The 23,885-nt window shown below is 38.7% G+C and overlaps 1 protein-coding gene across 2 annotated transcripts in view; it reads right to left on the bottom strand.

Annotated features, from left to right (window-relative positions):
• Positions 1–23,885, bottom strand: part of MID1 (midline 1) — a 253,389-nt gene that overhangs the window by 156,520 nt on the left and 72,984 nt on the right. The gene's annotated exons all lie outside the window — the stretch shown is intronic.

The raw sequence follows: 23,885 nt of genomic DNA, 5'->3' as shown, positions 1-23,885 counted from the left end.
CAAATTCTTTGCCTCTAACTTAGTATCAGTTCAGAAACTTTTTAGTCTCTCTGTTCCACTTTAAATAGGAATCTGTCTTTTGATCTCAGGGAACAATCAGGCAAATCTGATGTCTGAAGAAAAGCCCCAACATCATGGATTTGCTTCTACAAATTATCTACCAATGCGAAAAGTAGACACTATCCAGAAAAATTCCTATCAGTACAAGAAATCTTACTGAATTGAGCTGAAAAAAAAATAAATTCCACAATGATGTGCTGAAAGGGTTTTAATTAAAGACTTCTGAAATATATTTCCTTTTAACTTCTTAGAAGTTCCAACACTGGGTATATTCACAGGGAAAAGAAGAAAAGGTCTAAAAAATGTATTCATTTGCTTTCCCATCTAAAGAAAATAATATTTTTTCTCATAAGTACAACTAAGAAAGGAGTTCGTCTAATTTTGATACTGTCCAGCTCAAAAGTAAGGCATGGATGGAGGAAAAACTTGATTTAAAGCACTATTGCACTTTATCCAGGGCCAACTGTGCTCTCGCCTGGTCCATGTCCTCAGAGGAAAGATGCAGTTATATGCTTTGAAGTACAACAGAAAACAACTATCTCCAGGGATCAACACAGCACATTGCGTAAGGGCGAGACCAGCCAACAAAGAGGCAACTTAGTGATCCTCCAGTGACAGTCCTGTCCTGTGCGCTTGCACAACAGCTCAAAGCAGCTGCAAAGCACAGAACGAGGCACATGTAGAGCACTGAACAGGAATGTTTGTCCTCTGTTCCCCAAACATAGCTCGGTGGACACGTGTCACTTGAAATAAGTTTGTGGCATGCAAAGACCTTTTACAGTGGTTAAGTCTAGGAGAATCCTCTTGAGGATACAGTCAAAGTAATCATAAAAATGCTTTCCTGAAGTAATTAGAGCCTTAGGGATAAACTTCCCTGGTGAGAGTGATTTAGCAAAAGGTGCAAAACTTACAAAATTAGTAAGGCTTATGTAGGATTCACCCCAAAACTTCAGGTCTTTAAGAAGGGGACTCTGAGAACAGATTTAGAGTTTTGTGTTGAAACATAGCAAAAGATTCAGTAATAACTCCAATATAAGAAAGATAAAACTGTTACAGAACTTTTCTGGAAATGCACACCTTTTCACACACACTACTTACAGGATGGGATGGGAATTGCGTTTTCCCGAAAACTCAGCAGAACGTGGGATCAAAAAATGAGTTAGTTCTATAGGATGAAAACTCATTTTAGTGTTATCAACAAGATCATCACTAACAAAAAAAAAAATCATCAGTGATGCACAATCAGGGTGGAGTGTGGACTGTGTTTTTACTGAAATAACCGGGTGTCATAGACAGACACCATTCTAAATCCACCATTCACTCTGCACCTTTGAGGAATGTGTTTTGTGATCAACCCACAGGGCAGCAGTACTACCACATACAGTGCATTCTGAAAAGTAGGTTCTGCATTTCTTAAGGTCTTCTGAATGGCATAAGAATTGATTGTGTGAGCAGCCAGTCTCCAAAGACAAAAAGGTACACCTAGATGTGAGGAACTGTCACTTGGAATGCAAGAAAAGGTAGGTGCTGGGTGTTTTTACACCTTCCTCTGAATATCTGACTATCTAGTTTCGTATCTATAACCAAAGTGTATGTGCATGCATGAGAAAGTCATACTCTCTTTGGGGAAGTGAAAGAAGATTCTGCCTCTGAAGATGGAACCTCTTACGGTCTATCCAGTGGGTACCTGCAGAGAAAAGGGCAGCCAGAGGAGGTGGTGCCAGCTGCAAGTTCAGGCATCACTGTATAAGCGAGACCAAAGTCACTGTTGTGAGTCCAACAGTTTTAGAGGATTGTTATGGGGTTAATTTGAGTTAAAAGACAAATGACCAAAAAGTACACCAAAACATTGGCAGTTTTACATTCTGTGAACTCTGGTTATCGGTAGGAATGCTCAGATCCCCCTTATCAATCCTCAGTTTAAGCTGCTCTCAGAGTTGTGTATGACTCCAGCATAGATGTACCAAAATAGCTGTGACCTGGTTGCTCACTGGAGGTGTCTACCACACTCTTTATCGTGTACTTCCCAAGCAAAATGGGCAGACAGGAGAGCCCTTTCTCTAGCTTCATGCCTCAAGCACCATGTTGCCCCATTGACTAAAGCAGAGGCAAGGCGGGATAATTTTAGCAGGCCTTCAAATAGCAGCAGCATTGACGAGCAAAAACTTCAGCACGGTCTGTGCTGTTCTGCTCCTGACCTGGCAAAAGTAGTCAGCAAGTACCTGGGAGAGGTTCAGGCAATCCTGCCTCCTGCCTACATACAAAATGAAGTGCTACTTAAGATGAAGAGGTAATTTTAACATGTGTCCTGAGCTGGCTTAAGTAGCCAAAAAGCTTCAGGATAAATGCAGCAAAGCCCACCATAATGTATTTTTAGTTACAAGTTGTCCATTATGTACGAATGCTATATATTTATAACAACACATAGTAAACTTGATGTTCTGTGTTCTTTGTCAGAATGTCAAAATTCACTTGGGAAAATTCCAGCTCAGTTTGTTTAGTGGGCTGAGGCTTAGTTGGGTGCTCATCAATGCAGTGGATGAGTTTGAAGGTTTTAAGTTTTGAAAAAGCAAGGACAACAATCTTGATACCAAAAATTGACCGCTGTTTCAAAACCTGGAACTTTTGCTTGTTCTGATTTGTTAATTCAGCCTTCCTTAATTAGTTTCATTCTTTCCAATAAATTACCAAACACAGGAACAGTTTTGGACTGGTGGACCAGATGCAGAACAACCTAATGTGGAATTACTTGGTCACTGGAATTTTTTTGGTGTAACACAATTTTATATATTCCAGAACAGGCAAGGTCTGCAACAGCTGCAGGAGGAGTCCAGAAAGGGAAGTGGTGTAAAGGACATTCTCTCATTAGCTGAATTCCAGCTGCCATGAAAATCCTTCTGGGCCCAGAGAATTCAATATACGTTAAACACAGAAGAAGCACTCTGTCTCCTTACGGAGCTGTGCCAAATAGAGAGAGACCAGACCCCAGGATATGATTATATGGCGGGAATGAAAGAGTTGCAGCAGGGAAAAAGATGAGCTAGCACATTGCTTAGAAAGAAACAAACCTAGCTTGAAAAGCAACATCTTCAGGTATAAGGAAATCACAAATAGGTTGCCTTTAATTTGCAGTATAGACAACTGATAAAAATAAAGATATGCTTTTTAAAATTGAATAAGCAGCTAAACTGTTACACTTTGAGAGGAAAAAGCAATATTCACACCCAAACTGTTGGTGTTGGAATTAATTTCTAATGTTTTTTATAGTCCCTCCCTCGGCAGTTTCAAACTGTCACCTGCAGGAAAGGTAGGATGTCCAGAATACAAAATAGTATTTAATAATCCAGATAACGCTAGAATATATAACTGCAGGCAACAGTGATATGTAAAAATAACCTCCAGAAGAACTGGCACAAAATATGAGGTTGCAAGATAAAGAAAAAATTCTGAGAACATGGCATTTAAAAAAAGAAAAAGCTCCCAAATAGTGTTAATATGGAAAACTCTTACCAAGATGTAAAAGTGTTACACAATAATTTTAAAATATGTAGTTAATATTTGTGAATATAAGAATGTGCAGAGCTGGATCTCACAAAGCAGTGCTTAACTGCTTTTATCTCCATTGCTGCAGTGAATGCAATGAAGATAAACTAATTATCCTGGCAGAGCGACTCACGGGTATTTAAATGCACACAATAAAACTTAAAAAAAAAAAAATACCAGAAATGTCTGACATCCTTAAATTTACAAATATACAGTGAAAAACCACAGTGCACAAAGATGTCCTTCAGGCAGACCTTTGGGAAATTAATTGCCTTTCAAGCAAGATGATTCAGTCTTCTTGCAGGGGATCACTAAAACAGGCAGAGATGAGAAGGACCAGAGTATCCTGCAATCCTCTTCGTGGAGCGGTCTTTAGATGACCATTTGCCCTCACTCAGTTATTTACAGCATCCCTCAAACTGCTCTGATCTCACTGGGGCTGCACCAACCACAGGCAAGAGAGAAGGAAAGATGTCTTCAGGACAACTTCTTCCTCCATCACTTAATGCAATCTAAGTAACCCACAGCTCAGACACACAGAAAGGTGGCAAGAAATGATCCATCTGCACTTGCGTTAACGACAACACTGACTAGACAGTTTGATTAAAGTATTTTAATCAAAACAATAATATCTCCTGGATTTCATTTTACCACATCTGCTACAAGGCAGATACTCGATCTGCTAGGCTGAACAAGTTAGTACATATTCATGTGTAATAAATCAGTGATAAGAAGACTCTGATAGTCTACTCTAAAATTATATGGAAGTACAGTAAGTTAAAAAGACTGACAAAAATAATGCTAAAAGGGTTCAGAGTTTCTAAAATATGTTCTGTAGTATATATGCATTCAGAATTAAATGGAAGTCATAATTAGTTTACCATTGTTTCTCCATTTTTGTCTCCTAGGGTTTTACAATTAGTTGGCACTTCAGTGATAATTATACCTCTATACTCTTTAAGGTAACAGATGATAGTTAAATGACACTTTTTCCCTTAATATTCCAGTCATAATAAGACTTTATGAAAACCAGGTTGATAAAGTAACAATACAAGAATTGCCTTATGTTTCTGTAGCCCCTATTAGCATAGGAAAAAAAGAATAACTTTGTTCCATTGCATTTTGTACCAACTACAAGTTTAGTGACCAATTGCCTAAATCAGTCATGCAATGACTCAAACTAAGCAAATAAAGACCTAGGCAAATAGCAAAAGCCATATGATATATGCCATTTAGAGCCAAACATCAAACAGCAGCTGTCAAACCGATACTGTTCTGCTACTTCGGGAGTTATACCCAAATATATGATTGTACAAACCAACAAAGAGTCATGTTGCCACAATTTCACTGAAACAAATTAAAACCTAAACTGATAAATTCTCACCTGAAGCAAGCAGGTACCTACTCAAACTCCTGTTATCTCTATATGAGCTGAGATCATCAAACCGTGCAAATCCTTCCTTTCCAAACAAAAGCCCCTAACCACACGTTTACCAAAAATGCATAACATTCTCACATTTAAGCTATTCTGCTCCAAATGAGAGCTTTTCTTCAGCCTGCACACAGCTAGTTAGACATATTATATGCCATGCAGAAGTCTGTGCCAGAAGTGAGAAACTCTAAGCACTGTCAGGACTATGCCACATCCAGGAAGAATTATAGAAAGAGCTATTCTGCATTGCATAATTTTCCAAGACACAAGAAATGCTGGCATTTTAATATTTTTTCAACCCCCCAGCTAAGGCGCGGCATTAACATGAAAAATTGGAACATTTCTGCACCATTTTTTCTTCTCCACATTTCTTGTTCTCAGAAAATGTTTGATATTTCAAAGTTTTGCTGTGTTTGCTGTGTAGTTGAATGACACTACATGGCTTGGGTCACACTGAGCTGAAAATGGAGCTCAGACATCTCTTGGCACTTCCCATGAAGTGAAGTGCCACTGGAGGGACAACCAACCAATACTTCACTGACTTGATATCAGGTTTTTCAGCTCAGATCAAGGGAGACAAACTTGTTGAAAAGTTCAAGTCAGACTAAAATATTTTGTTTCATTTTCCTAGGCAGAAAAATTTGTCAACAATCTGCATTTTGTCATGAAACCTAATTTCATGACAAAATCACTTTTTGCAGTTGAGGAGGTTCAACCTCCTAAAAAATATTCCTGTAGGGAATTCTCATTTATTTCTTCTCTTCAGTGCCCTGGCTACCCACGCCAGCTGCCTGCCACACAGAGAAAGGGCTTATGTCCAACAGGCAACCTCTTGGCACAGGAGATGCAAAACTCACCAATGGGGTCAGACGGAAACCTTGTGAAACAGAGTGACTCGGGATTCTATCTTAAGTGATAGGAATACAAACTGCAACCTGTAAACTTCTTGTGTGTCTGTGGGCAAGGCATTTCATCTCTATTTCAATTCTCAAACTGTGTATTGAAGCTGCCTTTATTTTCCAGAGGATAATAAAAGAGAGAATAAATGTATAAATACTAAAACATCTTAATATATTATAGTAATCAGGGCAGCACAGCCTCTTTCATAAGCAGGAATGAAAGACACAAAAAGAAGAACCTTTGTAGATGTGACTACAAGTTTTTGGGCTGAGTATAAGTAGTTAGAGTGGGAAAGACAGTATTAATCAGACCACACAACAAGTAGACTACTGAATTTATTTCCAGAAAATTATGTGTCTGTGTGTGCATGAATGTGTAAAAGAAATATATTCAAATTCTTCAAGTAAAAATAAATGTTTATTCTTGAACTTTCTCTGTTAAAAAGAAAGAAGTCTTAGGGTTTTCTTCCCTACAACTGAGCAAAATATTTCCCTAGCCAGGATACCAAGGGATTGCAGTGTTTGTGGTGAGATGCGGTCTGTGGGAGCTGGGCTGGAGAATGACAACAAAAAGCCTAAACCCAAACCTGAAGCCCTTAGACTCTGCCCAGGAACACCTCTTTATACAACTGAGAATTTGCTAACTTATGTGACTCACGATTTGACTCATAAGCTTCTGGAGTTCACAAGGGTTACTGTCAAGGTCAGATTACCTACGAAATATTGAATTACTATCCCTTCCCACGGCTTCAGTGAGGCCCTTGGTAGTGACTATGTAATATATTTATGTGGGAAGTTTACACAAGAAAATCACATTCTTCTAATTTCAAATGAGAAAAACAGGCAAAGAATTTAGAAGAAAATAAAAAGAACCTTCTTACCAGAGGATTTTAAAATAAGTAATTCAAGAATGTGGGCAAATATCACAAAGCATTAGTCAAAGCAGTAAAATAAGAGACAGTTTCAGAGTCTTCCCTGTCACATTAATGCTTTTTCTCACCGGGAGCATTGCTTAAAATTATTTATGTGTACACCAGCTAAGAAGTTTGAAACAGTATACTTATAAATAGGTCCACTGGGAGGACTGCCCTGGGAGGACGGGTTTGGTCAGGTCTCACCCTTTTATCTGTGCCAAGTAGCCCTCTTTTAACCTTTAAACCGTTTTCAGATGGTAACTTTAAAAGCCACTGTACCTCGTTCCTTTTAATTACAGACATATATAGTGTAGGTTTACCAGTTTCCAAAAGAATTTTTACTTTATTTAGCTCACATTTCCAGATGTGTCCCTTCTTGAGGCCTCCCTTTTTGTTAAATGGCAGTGGCAATAAAAGACAATGACTGCAAAGATAACGTACTTCTCCAGGTTCCAGGCAAACCAGTTTTATCATCTAATCCTTTGATTCTGATTTTATAAGCTACTCTTGTAAAAACACAAAAACAAAACAAAACAAAAAATCAAAAAAACCAGCACCAAAACAGACCAGACTGGTTTTTGAAGACTGTGTTTTCATAGTTGGTGTTAAACTTTTTCATGAAGTTACTCAGCAAATCTGATGAAGTCAGAAAATCTGATTCAGGTAAAATTTATGGATTATGAAGCCCAGCACAGAAATAAAATGCTTACCACTAGACTTCAGTTTTTGCACAATTTATTATTAGCCTGCATTTGTCACTTCAATGCCAAAATCTGCAGATATTGTCCAGTGTGTCCTGTTTCATGAGTATACGTGTTTATTTACAGGGAAACTCAACTATTTTAACTCCTGTCTGCAGCACACTCTCTGACATTATTTTGCACCAACAGCAGGGAAAAAAAGTAGAGAGGTAGCTGCTACTGCACATTACCCCAATAGTGAAGGTTAATGCATGCCTTCTAAACTATTTCATGTAGATTTTGATCCTTAGGGCCACACTTTGTCACATGTGCTCATAACTCTCCTTCTTGTTCTACCGTCTTTCTTAGTTCCTATTTTGCTGTAATACAATGTGAAACTGCCTGAGGATTCAAAATGAAAGAATCTCATGATTTAAATACAGTTGCCATGTATCTTTTATCAAAGGAACTCTGAATTCACTGGGATCTTCAGATAACCAATAACCACCTGCCTCTCTAAGTATTTATAGACTGGGAAAATAAAGTTCATCACAAAAAATAAGGACAAAGCACAGAACCCTTTGGGAAGAGGTGAATACACTCTGGCAGGGGAGGTCTGCAGGCCAACCTGGCATCCTTATCTTTAGGGCTGTAAGACACAGAAATAATCCCACAGAAAAATTCACCTGCCATAGACACATTTGAGACTTCAGAAGTGTAAAGCTCTGACTACTTGCAGCTTGGAAGCTGAAAAGGAAGGGAGAGCACCTGAAATGTGAAATCTAAAATGTCAGAAGCTGTCACTACATCCAGAAATATCATTACTGTTATGGCTTTATGTGATTCAGAATCCTGCAAATAAAGTAAAAGGCACAACTGTCTTTGTAATTGATAACGGCTTCAAGGGAAAGATCAGATCTGCATTTACCTCGTTATTTTGAGTGCCTTCCTGTGAGCTCCTGTGTTCACCCCTTTTGGGAAACCTTTCCTTTTGTTGCCTCTGTTTGGTCACCACAAACCACTAAAGCCTTCAGAGCACTTAATCGTGGATGGTTGTTATGGGCATGTTGTGGGCTGAGGGTGGTGTGTGTCCACCACCGTGCTGCCTCCAGCAGTCGCTTGTATCCATTAATCTTCTGCTTTTGATAAATAAAACTGATTTGTATAAGCAAAGTAGAAACTCCAGGAGAAAGCAGATGGTAGATAGGGGAATCATGAGTCTTAAGCATTTTTACTTACCTACCTTTCAATGTAGCTCTCTCCAAGAGATAATACCATCGGCATTTTACAAATATTACCAGGGATTTGGCACACGTTTCGTTAAGATGTTGCAGTGTCTCAACCAGGTGATAAGGGGTTGCTATGGTTACTGTAGTCTCTTAAGCTGAATACTAAACAGGTTCAAATATATATTCTTACTTGTTATGTAAAATATTAGCTGCCCAACTGGCATTGCCTTATGAACCCCTTTTATTTTGTCAAAGACTTTCCACTCCTTGTTCTTTCAAATAAAGTGGATTTCAGTACTCTTTAGAGAAATGAGAGGTCACTAACTATTCTCCTCCTTCAGAAAAGGGGACAAGTTAGGCAGCTCATTATCTAACCTGCTTATAATTAAATTGAAAAATGACTGCTCCACTGTACTGGAGTTGTGAGAGCTTTTATTCCAAAGGATTTAATGAGTCATGGAAATGTGTTTACGAGGCAACAAGCCCAAACTACACAAAGAACTCAACATTAGCATGGCAATAGACCATATAGCTTTTAATGGCCTGAACCCTTTGTCTCACATTCAGACACAGCCCTGAGATTGTCCCATCACAAACATTTGATTCAAAGTTTCTTTCAGATGACTTACTTTTATGCCAATGAACCTGAAGGTGATATTTAGGAAGTCTATTATCAGGCATGCAAATTGGGAGAAGAATGTGTCATGTCAAATCATGGCAGTTTAATATGGTATTACTCATGGGCGAATGCTTTCATGCACTGCCTACTCAGGAGGGCAGGTTGAACGAAGTTGCTGTTAAGACATCAAATTTGGTTTTTTTATCCTTGTCTGTGCCCTTCATGATGCAACCAAAGTTTTAACATGCAAGCTTCATTTAATTTTATCTTGTTTATTAAGAATGTAAACAAACAAAGTTCCCTAATTTTTATTATTATCAAAACACCACTGCTTGCCTTTCTTTTGACTACTGTGGTCATTACATATCTAGTATCTTATTTTGCAAATTTTCATTTATATCAGCTGCAGTCATGGGGTGGAATCCTGCTACTATGAATATCATTTGCAGTACTAATAGGACAATTTTTACTGAGCTGAATGTGACTAGGATTTCCTTCATATGCCACTGATAACCCGATTACGATTAGGGAAAAAAAAAAGATTCCTCCAAGTGAGGGTAATAAGTTACTTGGATATAATCAAACACCTGTTACTATACTAGTGTCAGTAATCAGTTCAGTTTTGAGTAAGATTATGGAAGAGCAAATGTGCTTGTGATGTCCAGATTCATTTTCACAGCTTGCTTTCAAAGAGATTCCTGCAAAATGAATTAATATTTTGCAGTCTGAGACAGCAAACTTTTATAGCAGGACTGAGCAAAAGAGTAGGAATTTGTGGAAGGTAATATATTGAGCAGATCTAAGTATTAACTAAGCCCTTACCTTATATATTTTGAAGCGTGGAATGTTGTGTATTTCTAGAATCAAAAATGAACATAACATATTGTTCTTGCAAGGTGTTACCATGTTAACAACTAGAGCGCCTTCTGTTAAAACTATTAATATGTGGCTTATCACTTCATAAAAGCTTGAAATCACAACGCAACAACAATAAGCACATGTGGTACATATGAAGTCAATCTGCAAATACAATAATGAGCATTCAGCAAGGAGCATTCTTGTGCTGTAGTTAGCAGAGTTAAAACCGTTATGTTTGTTCTACAATCGCTGCTTTTGTTATCCATGAAACAACCCATCCACACTCAGTCTGCCTTTGGGCTCCTTTCTGAAGTGTAAGAATGTCTTTTGTTGCCTCCTCCTTTCTCAGCACACGCCAACCTTACTTGCAAAGTTTGAAGGTGATGGTGAAGCCAGCCGTCAGAAGCCTTAGCAATTTTAAGGAAATCTGGTCCCAAACCAACACCTAACCCTCTGTTTATCCAGATAGATACCATCTACCACAATGATTCTCCCACTGATTTCATCACTTACGGAGTAAGCGATGACTGCAGGAATAAGCACGAAAAAGTGGATGGGGTGATAAATGCTGAGACAGAAAAGTGGGAAAACAACGAACTATGGGTCTACCATGCAAATATGCACCTCTATGTTAAAATAGAATAACAAACTAGTGTGTACCAAACTCATGAATACACAAAACCTGAAAAAGTTATCAGAAGGTCAGAGACCGCTCAGGAAAACAACCCTCCAAAACTTCCCCTTACGTACAACTAAGGAGGGGTAGCAAAGGCTTGGTTTGGGATTGACTTTTTAATGATTATTTATTGATGTAATCGATTCCATTTGACTGACACCAAACGGAGCTGGGAGGGAGCCCGAGGAGGAGGTACAGCCCGACCCGACTCGCCCTGCGCTGGGCGCACAGCGCCCCCTGCCGGCCGCCGCCTCTGCTCCCCGCGGCTCCGCCCGCCGGACCGAGGACACTTCGCAGCTTGAACGTCAAGTATCGCCGACCGAGACGGGAACACTCGGCGGGCTCCGTTCGTGACAGCGGTTTCTTGTAGGAACTGCAAAGACTTTCTGTTTGCAGGGAAAAGCTCAAGTTCTGTAGTTCCGGCTGCTTCTCAGCTGAGCTTCGGATCCAAATTTAGCGATGTTAAACTATAATTTTAAAAACTATATACGGCAGGCAGTTCTCTGGATTGTTGCTGGTAATGACATCTGTAAGATACCTTCCTCTTGATCTTGGGATGCAACGTGAAGAAAGTTTCTAAACCCCTCTAATGTGTAAATCTGGTTTCTACACGCAAAAAGAAGATAAGATCTATTTAAAATGACAACTATTTTTCTCTTCGTTCTCATGATTGTAAAGTGAGTACACTGTTGGTACCTACCAGGAATAAGTTTTATGCCCCACTACTACTACCACTGTGAAATATCTATGCTGCAATTTCTCTGCAGTTACAGCCTTAAAAGCCCACAAGAGTGTGCATACTTGAAATTTGTGACACATTTTTTTCCCAGCGTATGCCTAGCCCCTTGGGACAAAAAAATAATGTTAATACCAGCTCTCTGCCTGTGAAAATACGATTAAACCACTGAAGTCTGACCGTTAAAGCAGAGTGCATTCCACATTAGCCTATAGCAACGGGATATCCTGATAGTCAGCATAAAGGGGATAAAAAACAACAGCAAGTAAACCTCAGGTTAACTCAAACCATTCCACTTAAAGTGTGTGGTTATCAGTCCATCTTGCTTGTTTTCATGTTTCGTCTTTCCTGATTTAACACATGCTTTTTGTTTGCCTTCAGAAGAAGTACCCAGCAAACCTGAATTTTTTTATCAAACAACACAGTTTTGAATGTCTTGTGCAGACTAGTGAGAAATGAGTTTGATACCAGGGCAGCTATCTTATATATAATGAATCTGTGGAAACAATATTATCCTGTGAATTAGTAGATCCTCCAAGATTCATGCAAAAAACAGGCCTCCTTATAATGATAAGAACTTTTATTCCTGTCTGCACTCACAGATTTCTGTTACTTATTTCTTCCTAGATGCATGAATACTAAATATTAGTTAATTTTGACATAAATCCCGCTATTTCTCCCTTTGTGAATAATCAGTTTCATACTAGTTGTGGGTGTGAACAGGCTGAGTCCTTACCTCTGCGCTCAGAAAACATATAGACCTAGAATTAATACCCAACTTGAACTTCTCTTGGAGACAGATTTTATTCATCTAACAAAAACCAAACAAAAGCAATACAACCTAACCTTCAAACTGAGTTTCCTCTCCAAACTTGCCTATTCATAGTATTTTCTTCCAGGAATTCCTCTATCTTAACTCAGCGAATTCTTCCTCTTACTCATGCTTCCTTAATTTTAACGGTAGTTAATGAATCTGCATTTAACACAATAATTCAGCAGAATATCGGCAGCTTCGTGCAAGATCTCGACATTTGTGAAGAGGGTGGGACAACAAGTGCATCCTGCCACCTCATCAGTGTCTGAGAGCAGTGGTGCTGACAAATGACTAGCTGACATCTTATTGTTCTTCTTTTCAGGCTCATAAAATGACCACTCAAAAGAGAACAAATTTTATTCAGCAGAGTTTTTACTATTTCTCTGTATTTCATCTGCCCTTGCATTAATATGATATTGTGGTGATTTAAGCTAGGAGTGTGGGAATTACTGAAGGATATGCTTATTTGTCTAACAAAAGTTCAGGCATGCTATTATTAGCAATGTATGGCATGTCATCAATGTCAAAGGCCAAACAGTTTCTTGAAACAGTTAGGAATCAAGTATATTCTGAATCTGAGGAGTCTCTGTTCTTGTTCTGTCATTCACATGCACATGTGGAAGAGTGCTACAGAAAGACCCCGTCTTGCCAGGACACTCCTGAGCATTCATTTTGTTAGTGTGCTCAGGTTCTCAGCCAGACAAACTTCTATTTCAAAGAGCAGACTAACCTCACCAGTGAGCGCTTCTCAAAGGCTGCATCTCTGTCTACACAAACACAGGACCTGGGAGCTTGAATTCAATCTATTGTAGAGGCCAGTTTCCACCACATATGGGTCCTTGTGTACATAGGCTTATCTGTCAGTTTAGTACCTTAATAATACTCAGCGAACTGGCTTAGCATGTCACCAAGAATGCATAAAGAAGACACCCAAAGGGTACTGACACAAAATCTTTTAAGCAATCATGTCAACAGGTTTTGTTTAGATCAAGGAGAAGATGGTGTTTCTGACCACTCCCAGGATCTGTCTTGGAGAGCAGTGTGGATCTATCACATTACTCTGATAGCTGGCTTTAACAGCACTACAATTCTTCACAGACTTTTGGATTGAGCTTTCCCTTTAACATTTTATTAGCTGAGAGGGTGACCAAACAAAAAAGCAATACCAAAAGAAGTAGCCATTCTATCATTTAAAGCTGCCAAAAGGTTTTAAACCAAAAACTTTCTTCTTATCTTTGACACTGGAGTCATTAATAGAAAAGAGTAGTGATAAATTCAAGACACTTCACAGAAATAAAGAGGTAAGATAGTGAAAAAAATCAAGCCCAAACCTCTTCCTTCCTGAGGAAAGGGTTAGGAATATAATTAGTTCATTAGAAGCAGTGGCCATCTGTTATTCTTTGTAGAAAGACTGGCAAACAATGTTAAAAACATCCATTACATGCAAGAGAAAAGAGGAAAGATATTTATTTAGCAAATGCTAATGTTTCTGAAAGATGTTTGATTAGAGTCTGGAATTTATCAGCATTTGCTAGAGCTCAGCCTAGAGGACAAGCATCATCAACACACATTGTCAACAGACATTGGCAAACAGCCGCATCTCCATGTAAAAAAAAGTGATTCAGCTCTTCCAACCACAATACTAGGTGCAGCATCCTCCACAAAACATTATATATGCTTTTTTAGACTGCCTTCCAAGAAACGTTTTATAGCACCTACTCAATATGTTAGTAATGGCTTTTTTCCCTGTGTGGTGTGAAGATATATATATATCTACATAAAAGAGGTCTTTAAAAACAGAAAGACAGAAGGCCTTTCTAACAGAAACCTGAAGCTTAAAACTTTAATAGGAAAATTTTATATAAGAAGAAAGAGTAACGTGATTGCACATCAGAAGAAAACAAAGAATTCGTTAATAAGAAAAGACAATGTTAAGGTGCATGTAGTGCTTGTGCAAAACTGAAAGCCACTGTTTCTGTTTAGATTGGGTGGTTGCTTCTCAACAAACTTCTAAACACTTAGGAAAAAAAAAAAAGGTAGTAGAGCTTGCCTGCTGCTGCAGCTGCCAGATGTCATCACAGATACTCTAACAGGAGAGCAGAGAATGATGCTAAATTGTAAACTGAGATTTCCTATGAACTTTGATTTGAAGTCAGCCCAACAACAGAAGAAGGAAATACACTTCTTCTTCAGCCCCTCGTAAGAACAGCTACCTACCAGTACTGTTTTCTTTGCACTGCCCCTTAACGTAGTCTGAATGATTTCGTTTTTGTTATGGATCTGTTCTGCTACAGCATAACTCGATGAAAGCAATAGCTTTTGTATTAGAAAAAGGAGAGGGAGACAGGAAGAGTAGATACAGCCTTGTTAAAAGTGTGTGTGTGTATATACAAAGCTCCATTCAAATCAAACAGTAGCTGATCCACTGTCAATGTGTAGTGCCATATAACCCCCAAACCAGAAATCCCCGTGTTGGGAGAAGCATAAAAGAAGGATAACAGGGGTATATATAAAGGGGAAAACTTTCCCATGAGTGCCTTTTTCTATATTCTCACACGCAAAAAAATCTCTCTGAATAAAATTTTGGTTTGCACGTGATTGGTAAAAGGCCTGAAGGCAAGCTCTTCCCCTTGACTTGATTTGAAATCATGGGGATATAACAATTTTTAGATAAAGCACAGAATTGTCCCAGTAGCAATATAGTTGCTCACAGGTTTGCTTACAACAGCCCAGAAAAGCGGGTGGTACCTCTGGCATGTCACCACACCGCACCTTGTGGCTGCCAGTTATTCCTGCGCAAGTCCTGACCATGAGAGACTCTCACTAAGGAACTGCAAAATCCTACACACATGGTGGAGAAAGCCGCATAAGTTTTATGATCACTCTCTTTGGTACATATTACTGCTTTTTGTCAGCTCCCGAATTTCCCATAAGTGATCGCACATTTGTGATTTATATGTACCTGTCTTGGAACATCTTGAAGTGCCATAAGGTTTTGTTTCCTCCCAGAGTTTTAGTAATAATTAAACTTAACAGACCTTAATATTTGAATCCATTTCAAGGGAACAAGGATACACTGGAGGCTGTGGGGAGGGGTGTGTGTGTGCTCCAAATCAAAAAAGCACATGGAAATGCTTTTATCCCATTAGCACAGAGGCTGCTGTAATGCAGCTGCAGCTGTTGAAGAAGAGTGTGGAGGCTGAGATGAGCTCATGGTTGTGTCTGAAGGTGACAAGGATCCTGTTCTCTTTTTAAGGAAGGATTGTCAAAGGAGAACAAGCTGTTCTCTGTGCAGTCCCTCCACCTCTGCTCTTTCTAGGGGTTTAATGTCAAACAGTTGCTCATAACCACTTCTGGCCCTATCTGTGCCCATGAGTCATTAACTTAGTAACATTTTAACTTATCCCACATCTTGTAACCACTTTGCCACAACCACCCAGTTTAACTCCATGTAACATCTGAGTAAGCAGCTTTAGCAATGTAAGAGTCCAAAGCACAAGTGACAATCACTGACACGCGCAGTAGGGAGACAGTACCAGCTCCTGTCACATGGACTATGTTCTCGGTCATCTTTCTCAGGGAACATTCAAATACTGAAGAGGTCATTTTGGTCCATTTTAATACCATAACTGAGACATTACTGTATGGGATAATGAGGAGTTACCATTTCTTACAGTTCTGTCACAAGGCTCAGGCTATTTGATCTTTTCTGTGAAGTCTCAACTCCAGATACCAAGTCATTATGTGAGAACTGAAGATTTATTTTCTCTTTTAAAAGGGATTTAGCCTTTAGACCATTGAAGAGAGAGAGCTGACAGTCTGACCCGAATATAACCCCAGGATTTGAAAGCCAGAGGCTAGAGAAAAGGAATGCAGAATTGTCTATAACATGTTATGATTCTTAAGCTAAAATATTATGATTGTGAAATAGGTGGAGCCTGGTAGGAGGTTAATCCTTTTTGAAAGCTAGCCATCCTCTGCAGGTGAGAAGAGACGCCCCTTGTGCTTGTGCTAGCCTGGGCAGGGAGCTCCAGGAGGAGAGAATGTGTCCTGCTACAGCTAGAAAGTCTGCTACAAGCTCCCTTCTTCTGAGGAGCAAATGCAGAGGAGGTTGTATAGAGCACACTTTCAGGTTAAATACCGGTTGCATTTTATAGCCTTCTGACTCCATGTCATTCATCAGCTTTAGCTCAGGCTTTGCAGTCTCTTTAAGTGGAAGTGACTACAAGAAATCTTTGTTTCTGAAGACAAGCCACAACCTATGCCATTTCCCACACCTGTTTGCTCTTTGGAAGAGCAGGAATCAGTAATGCACTAACCACATTGCTCACCTATACATTACCTTTTAAAATAAAAGGTAATAAAGGTAATAAAAACAATATGTTAATTGTAAAGTAAACATTACCAGCATTTTAATTAAGACAGTTATTACCTGCCCTCCTGACTTACCCTGCAGCCAAGCACTGAAAAATGCTTCTGTGCAAATGTACGTGTGTATACAGTACTGGGGTGCCTATTTGTCCTTTTTTTTTGCCAGTATTGCACAGGCCATCCAAGCCACACCAGCCAGCTCTAGGCTCAGGTAAGGTACACAGCTGACTGCATGGGGCAGGAAAGAAGTGGCGGCCTTGCTGCCTGCTTTGCCAGTGGGCACTCCACAGGATGCAGAGGGAGACAGCTGTGGTGGGGCAAACTGCTCATTGCCAGCAGCATCTCAGCCCTTCACATCCCTTCCTTCCCTCAGCAGATGGAGCAGCTGCAGGTCCCTTTTGCCACAGGTCTTGCCTCGGATCTCCTTCGCAGCTTTTCCCTTTCTCCCAATGCTTCCCCATGTAGGAGCACCCTGAACCTGCTCCACTTTGTCCATCATGAGATTACTTTCGCCTGTGATTCTGCTGGAATGATCTGAAAAGAAGGACAAATGTTCCATTAACTCTATCTGAAACACTATAGTTTAGGAGCTTTTGGGTTTCTTATATTTATTAATATTATTTCTTCTTCAGACTCCACTTTGATAACAAAACATAAAGCTACAGACACATAAGGAGCCTTGTACGAGTTAAGGAGGCAAAATGAGCCTCAGCCGCTACACAGGTACAAACCCTGGGTCCCGCATCAGCAGTATTGATAGCCCTCACCTCCACATAAAAAGAAAAAGCAGGAAGGATACCTTAACATATATATGTATAAAAAACAAAGGGGTGCAGTTCAACTAAGCAATTACTGTAGACCTATCAAAAAAATCAGATAAAGTTTAAGTGTAGAATATGCATATGTGTATGGATGCTTGTAGATATACAATATCCCATTATTATGATAAATACATAAGGACACCTCCCACAATGCTATTTACTGCAAGGCAGAGAATAATTAACAAGAAAATCTGTGGCTGCATCCAAATTATTCCACCCGAACTACAAAAGCAGCAAGTCCTTGGCACTATCCGAGACCAAATCCTACCACTTCAAACACAGCAGCAGACAGATACACATGTTGCTGCTCACTTTTATGGTGAAAATATTGAGTACATAATTCTGGAAATCTTTTATTAAATATTTTAACAAATTAAACAATTAAGGAAATATCATCAGATAAATCCAAACCTGATGTCAGTTACATGAATTCAGACTGTTCCAAGCAGTGAGAGCTATGCAGCCACCGCAAGAGTGCTTATTCACAGAGGCATTTAGAGGGGAAATTACAGGCACATGCGACTCTCACATTGCATCAGAAACAGATAATGAGAAGATCCAAATCCTAAGAATTGTTCAGTTGTGGTGTCAGGAACACCAAGCTAAATACATTGTATCCAATACCTCTTTCCCTCTCAAAACTTGATTGTGTTTGGGCTTGGGTGGCTTATCAACTTTTGCAGCAACCCAGCTACCCCAAATCTTGCAATGAGCTTTATAGAGAAATTTGCTGGCTCAGCATTTCCTCTATGATTAGGGTTGTGTGGCAGGTCTTCACCACACCGTGGAGCTTGATATACATAGCTTGCTACCTAAGCTACTAGAGACTTGAATTAGGGTAGCACAGTGAAGATTTAGCCAAGTCATGCCAAGGAGCCACATAGGAGCAGTCTAATATTTTGGAAGCACTTACTAGCCCTTGCTTTGCTCAAGCTAAATGTGACAATACTGCTTCTGAATTTAAGCTCCCACATGATTTGTCACAGCTCAAGTGCTGTGCTGTACCCCATACCCCCAAGTCCTGAGTGAGCAGAGCCAGCTCAGATGTCTCTGCTCTAGCAGCACAGGTTGTTCTAAAGCAGCACTGGAAAACTCTGCCAACCTTGCTTGGCTGCTTAGGAGTATTTTCTACAACACAGCTGCACATGTAATGTCAACATGACTAGACTAAAACACTTGATGCTGTAGGACTGAGGTTGAGAAGGTATTTTGTTTTCTAGACTTAACACCCAGGACTTGCTGAATGCTTAGAAGAAATGGCCAAGGGAAAAGAAAAAGTCAATAGTTTTAAGATAGTGGGTTAAAAACTCTGAAGTTAAAAATCCAATAGCATTTTTAGTGGGTGTAAGAGATTGAAGAAGAGGAAGGGAAAAACAATAACAACGGTATTTCTGGACGCTATTGCTTTTCTTCATAAATGAAGCTTTGCTTTTTGAAACAACATATGATCTTCTACTAAGCACCTAATGCCTCCATAACCTTCCTACGTGTTTCCTGTGCTAGTAGTATCTCATTTCCTTTTTAAGATGCTTATAGCCATAACAAGTATGAAAGGGGCTATACAAAACTCAGTTCTATTACCTCATGTCTTAGCTAACTTTCAGAACCAAAGTACTGCCCTTAGATGCACACATGTAGCCTTGGCTGTAGCCATTGGGAGTTTTCTGCATGTATCGACAGGGATAACATGGGCCTTGATGCTTTCAAACTGCTCAAGTATGGGGGGTGGGGAGAAAGTGCTTTAGCCTTGGAGTAATCTTTAAAAAATGCCTGCATCATACTGTATACATTTGAAACCTCTAAATGTTCATATCTGTAGTCATTATGTAGCCAGAGAGGACCTGTAAAGGTCACCTGCCATGGAAAAGAAATTTCCCAGGACAAAAACGTCTTAAAATATTTTATTGCAGAAATTACTTTTCAGGCCTTAAAACAGATTAAATATACGAGAATTCCTAGAAGTCTATATTGTTCCCCTTAGGGGGGGCAGACTTTATTTACAAAGCCTATATATTGCTATAGCAAAGAGTCTTCATGGATGAAATGTACTCAGGGCATTATGATGGATAGGCGGATGGCAGTGAATGGAAAAAAAACACATAGAAGCTCCACCTGGCTGAACGGCATTAAGATTTCCCCACGGGAGTCATATTAGGATGCAAGGTTTCTCTCTACTGTTTGCTCTAACAATGACATACATACATACATACATAAATGAAATCACCCACAGCACTCAATAATTTATGTTCTTCATCCTGTCTGTGAATGTGCTAGAATAATAAACCATGACATGGGTGATGATACAGTTACTATTGGTGATTCTACACTATTGTAGCTTTGAAATAAAATGGCTTAATTTTTGCTTCCTCTGAAAGACCAAAAGCAATGGACACATATACCCCTGCTTTAACTAATAGTTTCCATCGTACATGTTTTCCAGTACTAAATGGGCTATACTGAACCCCATTTTTACAACTCAGGGCTTGAGGGCAGAAGAAAATCTAGCAGAACAAGGACTTCTAATTCTAAAGATACTAATGGCAAACACCCACATGTGTGTAAATAATTAATTGGGTTTTTCTGTTAACAAGTCCAGGTTTTTTATTCTTTGGTTAGTGACCCCAAGGGTCATCTTTTCTATGAGAAATAGAAACATTTAGGATTCTATCTTTCTAGCCCATAACTAATTTATAGGCTTTCAAGGCATCAGGTGCAAAGATTCAAGGTTCAATTTGTAACCCCAGGCAATTCCCACTTTAAAAGACAGTGCAGGTATTCTGCAGAAATAAATGAAGGGAAACACTAATGATGTAAAACCAACAGTAGTAACCCCTACAGAGATCACATCTTTCAAATTCATAGAGACACATCAAGATATAGAACGTCTTTTTTACTGGACTGGAAAGAACATAAAGCCCTCTAATGAACTCCTACAGAGAGAGAAAAACAAAACAAAACAAAAAGAGCTAACTTCACATTTTTCACACTGAACAATATCTACTACAGCTAGTTGTTTTTTTCCTACCTTTTTTTTTTGTATTATTATTATTATTACTTATACCTTTCTCAATTTGATCTAGCATTTTGCAAGCCTACAGCTCTAAAGAAAAATGACAGCACAGAAATAGCCTATCAGGAAGAGTCAGACACTTAACTGAAACAAAATTAAAAGACAGGCATTTTTGTCCAATTTTCCTCTTTTTTCAACCATATCACCAGTCACATAAATATTTACCTTCTGTGTGCATTCAGGTTAATGATTGTATTGTTAATGACTACAATAGTGTTCAAATAGCCATGTCTTCTTTCAATAAATCCCCACCTGCTCCCCCAATATGTCTCTGGGACTGATTCCAGGAGAACATCGTCTCATGGATGAGAGAGGATCATCTGTGAGAGATGTTCGGTGCCCTGATTGTGAACACTGGAGACTTTCTTGGCTCCGAAATACCAGAATAATGACCAAAACAGTGAACTTCTGTCTTTGTTCTCCTTTATGAGAAATGGGAACATTTAATACAGATTTCCTTATACTGTAAAACACTGTGTAAATGCAAGTTAATTGTAGTAGTGTTACTTGAATACTTCTGGGAGGATGACTGATTATGGGGATGCATCAACACAATTGATTTTGTGTATGATACAACATATTTTTAGACCTTTTGCCCTTCGAAAGTACATTGTAAGCACTTAAATGGAAAACAATAGTACTGTATAAAGCCACTGTTTTTTCTTAACTCTTGCAAAATAAACATCTTAAGAAAAAGCTGCTCCTACCACTTCACCATATTTAATTACAATATTTTGCTTTTCTTCTTGATTGCATTCATTTGAATTCAGTATTTATTCTAAGTACTCAAAAAAACCCTTAGAAAAATAATGTCTTAGAACTGTTGACAATAGATGTTGCAATTAGATCTTTTCAGAGGAAAACAGGTTCTAGATTAGTAAACACTTTGTTGTTAACTTTTAATTTCAAACAGTGAGTAAATCTTTTGGAGGTTTCTCCTGTTTAAAAACTTCTGCACTCTATCTGTGTAGGGTTGGTATTTTACTTTCTTTAACTGTCAAGATATTTCTTCAGACTTTAACATTATAATGACACCAAATTTAAGTCATTACAGGAGAGATTTATCTCACTCAGGTATTAAATGTTGCAGGTAGGGGTTAAATCTAGCAGTAATGGAAGAAGAGATGAGCCTTCAGAAGGCGTGGGTGAAAAGGCTTCTCTATTCGAATGTACTATGAAACTACCTAGCATTTTGATTAATTTGATTCCACTTTTAATTTCTTATCCAGGATGGATATAGGAAGGAAAGGTAATGAAGAATAATATAAAGTATACTGATAATATGGATCTATCAAAAGAAGGAATGGGGGCCAGGCAGAAATACCTCCACTGATGTTGCAGAGTATGTAAGGCTGAAGTTATAACCCCCTGTTGGAAGAAGTTCCCTCTGGATTTAGAGGGAAAAGATTTTCCAGAGCTATTGTCCATAGCTAAAACATAAGTAAAATACCAAAACTTCAAATACTGAAACAACCTCAAGAATTAACATTTAAAGGTGTCATTTATAAGCTGCTTTCTGTTATGTTTTTCAGCCATTACAAACTGACTTTGCCAAGGTATGGTCATGTTACTCATCCCAAAACCCATTTTCAGTTACCACATGACATCTGTAGGCTACAATATCTTCAGTGGCACTAGTATATGTACAGGCTAAAAAAAATTACACCTGTCAATTTCTTTGTATTTAGGTTAAGAAATGTTGATAGCATCTGGATTAATGCAATATGGCAACTACACGAAGTTGACTTTTTTTTTTTTTTTTTTTTTTAATGTTTGGCTCCCTCAATATTAAAATTGTTCTTTTTTTAGCCTAAGATATTTCAAGTACTATATGTCAAAACAATTTCCATATCTCAAGGCATGAAATTCTTATTTTATGATTTTAAACATTAGGACTCAAATAACCATAAAGTTCAGCTTTTCACAAAACGGTTCAGCACAAATTCTCACCATTCATCTGAAGCTTACAGTATATTGAAAAATCTAATAAAATATTTTCATAATTACATTACATTATATAGTGACCTTAGTTTAAGGGAGCAGGATGATTTGTACTACAAACGGAAGAATGAAACTCACTGAACATTTAACACCAAAAAAGAAAAATTCTCTAAATAAGAGGCCAGGCTGCCCCTAAAACCTACAAGGATTCACTGAACATAATGAAGCCTTTGAGAGGATGTAAGAAATAACAAGGCACTGGCAGCCAAATAGACCAAAGAAGCTTCCTGGGTCTTTTCCACTAATAAATTATCTCTGTTTTGGCAAGAGATATCTGTAATTTGTAAGTGGTTTTGATCTCACTGAATCTTTCCTTTATTTCTGTAATGAGGAAACACTTCCTATATGGGAGCCTGTGATACCAGTCCCCTGGGTGGAAGACCAGGGTAGCATCCGACACTCATGCAGTGACTGGTACTGATTCCAAACACAGTTCATACCTCTCCTCAGAAACCAAGCATCAAATCACAGTGTTACGCCCGGAGATAATAGAAAATATAAGGTCATAAATCGCTCCCTGTTCTGCTCAGCAGTCAATTCAGAAAAACTCAACAGATGTTTTTCTCCTTGTCACAACCAGCAGCCCTTACACCAGCTATCATGACAGCAAGGACAGAAATTGCACACAGTGTACATGTTACTGGCACTTTTATTCTGCATTCTTTTAACAGAGGGAACATATAATGCCAGAGACATAGAGGTTTTTGGTTTCATCAATAAAAGAACTTCTTCCAACTGAAATAAAACATTTCATAACAGGATTTTCCTTTCAAAAATAAAAATAAATATACACTGAACATTTCCATCTACATATAACTGTGTACATTTTGCAGCAGTGAAAGATGTACAGCAAGGAATCAAATGGGGAAAAATTCTAAACATCTCATTGTCTCACTGGGAGCTAGTCCTCAGACTGGCTTTTGAAAACAATATTTTATAGTATTCAAGGAATTTTAAAACGTATCTGTACGGAGAAAGTCGATTTTTACTTGTAAAATAAATTAGCTGCAGACCAGCAAACCTTTAACAAAATATCAGGAGAGACATTGTTAGGAGAGATGAAGTCCTACTCAGCAGGTTACTCAACTACAAAGGCATACTTAAATTGTGCTTATCCTGAATCCATGTGGGCTCCTGTGGAGAGATTCCTGGGGCTGTGGAC

The sequence above is a fragment of the Columba livia genome, chromosome 1 (assembly GCF_036013475.1).
Source record: "Columba livia isolate bColLiv1 breed racing homer chromosome 1, bColLiv1.pat.W.v2, whole genome shotgun sequence".
In the NCBI taxonomy this organism is placed as follows: domain Eukaryota; kingdom Metazoa; phylum Chordata; class Aves; order Columbiformes; family Columbidae; genus Columba; species Columba livia.
Note: the sequence above shows the minus strand (reverse complement) of the source record. Positions and strands in the feature narration are given on the sequence as shown.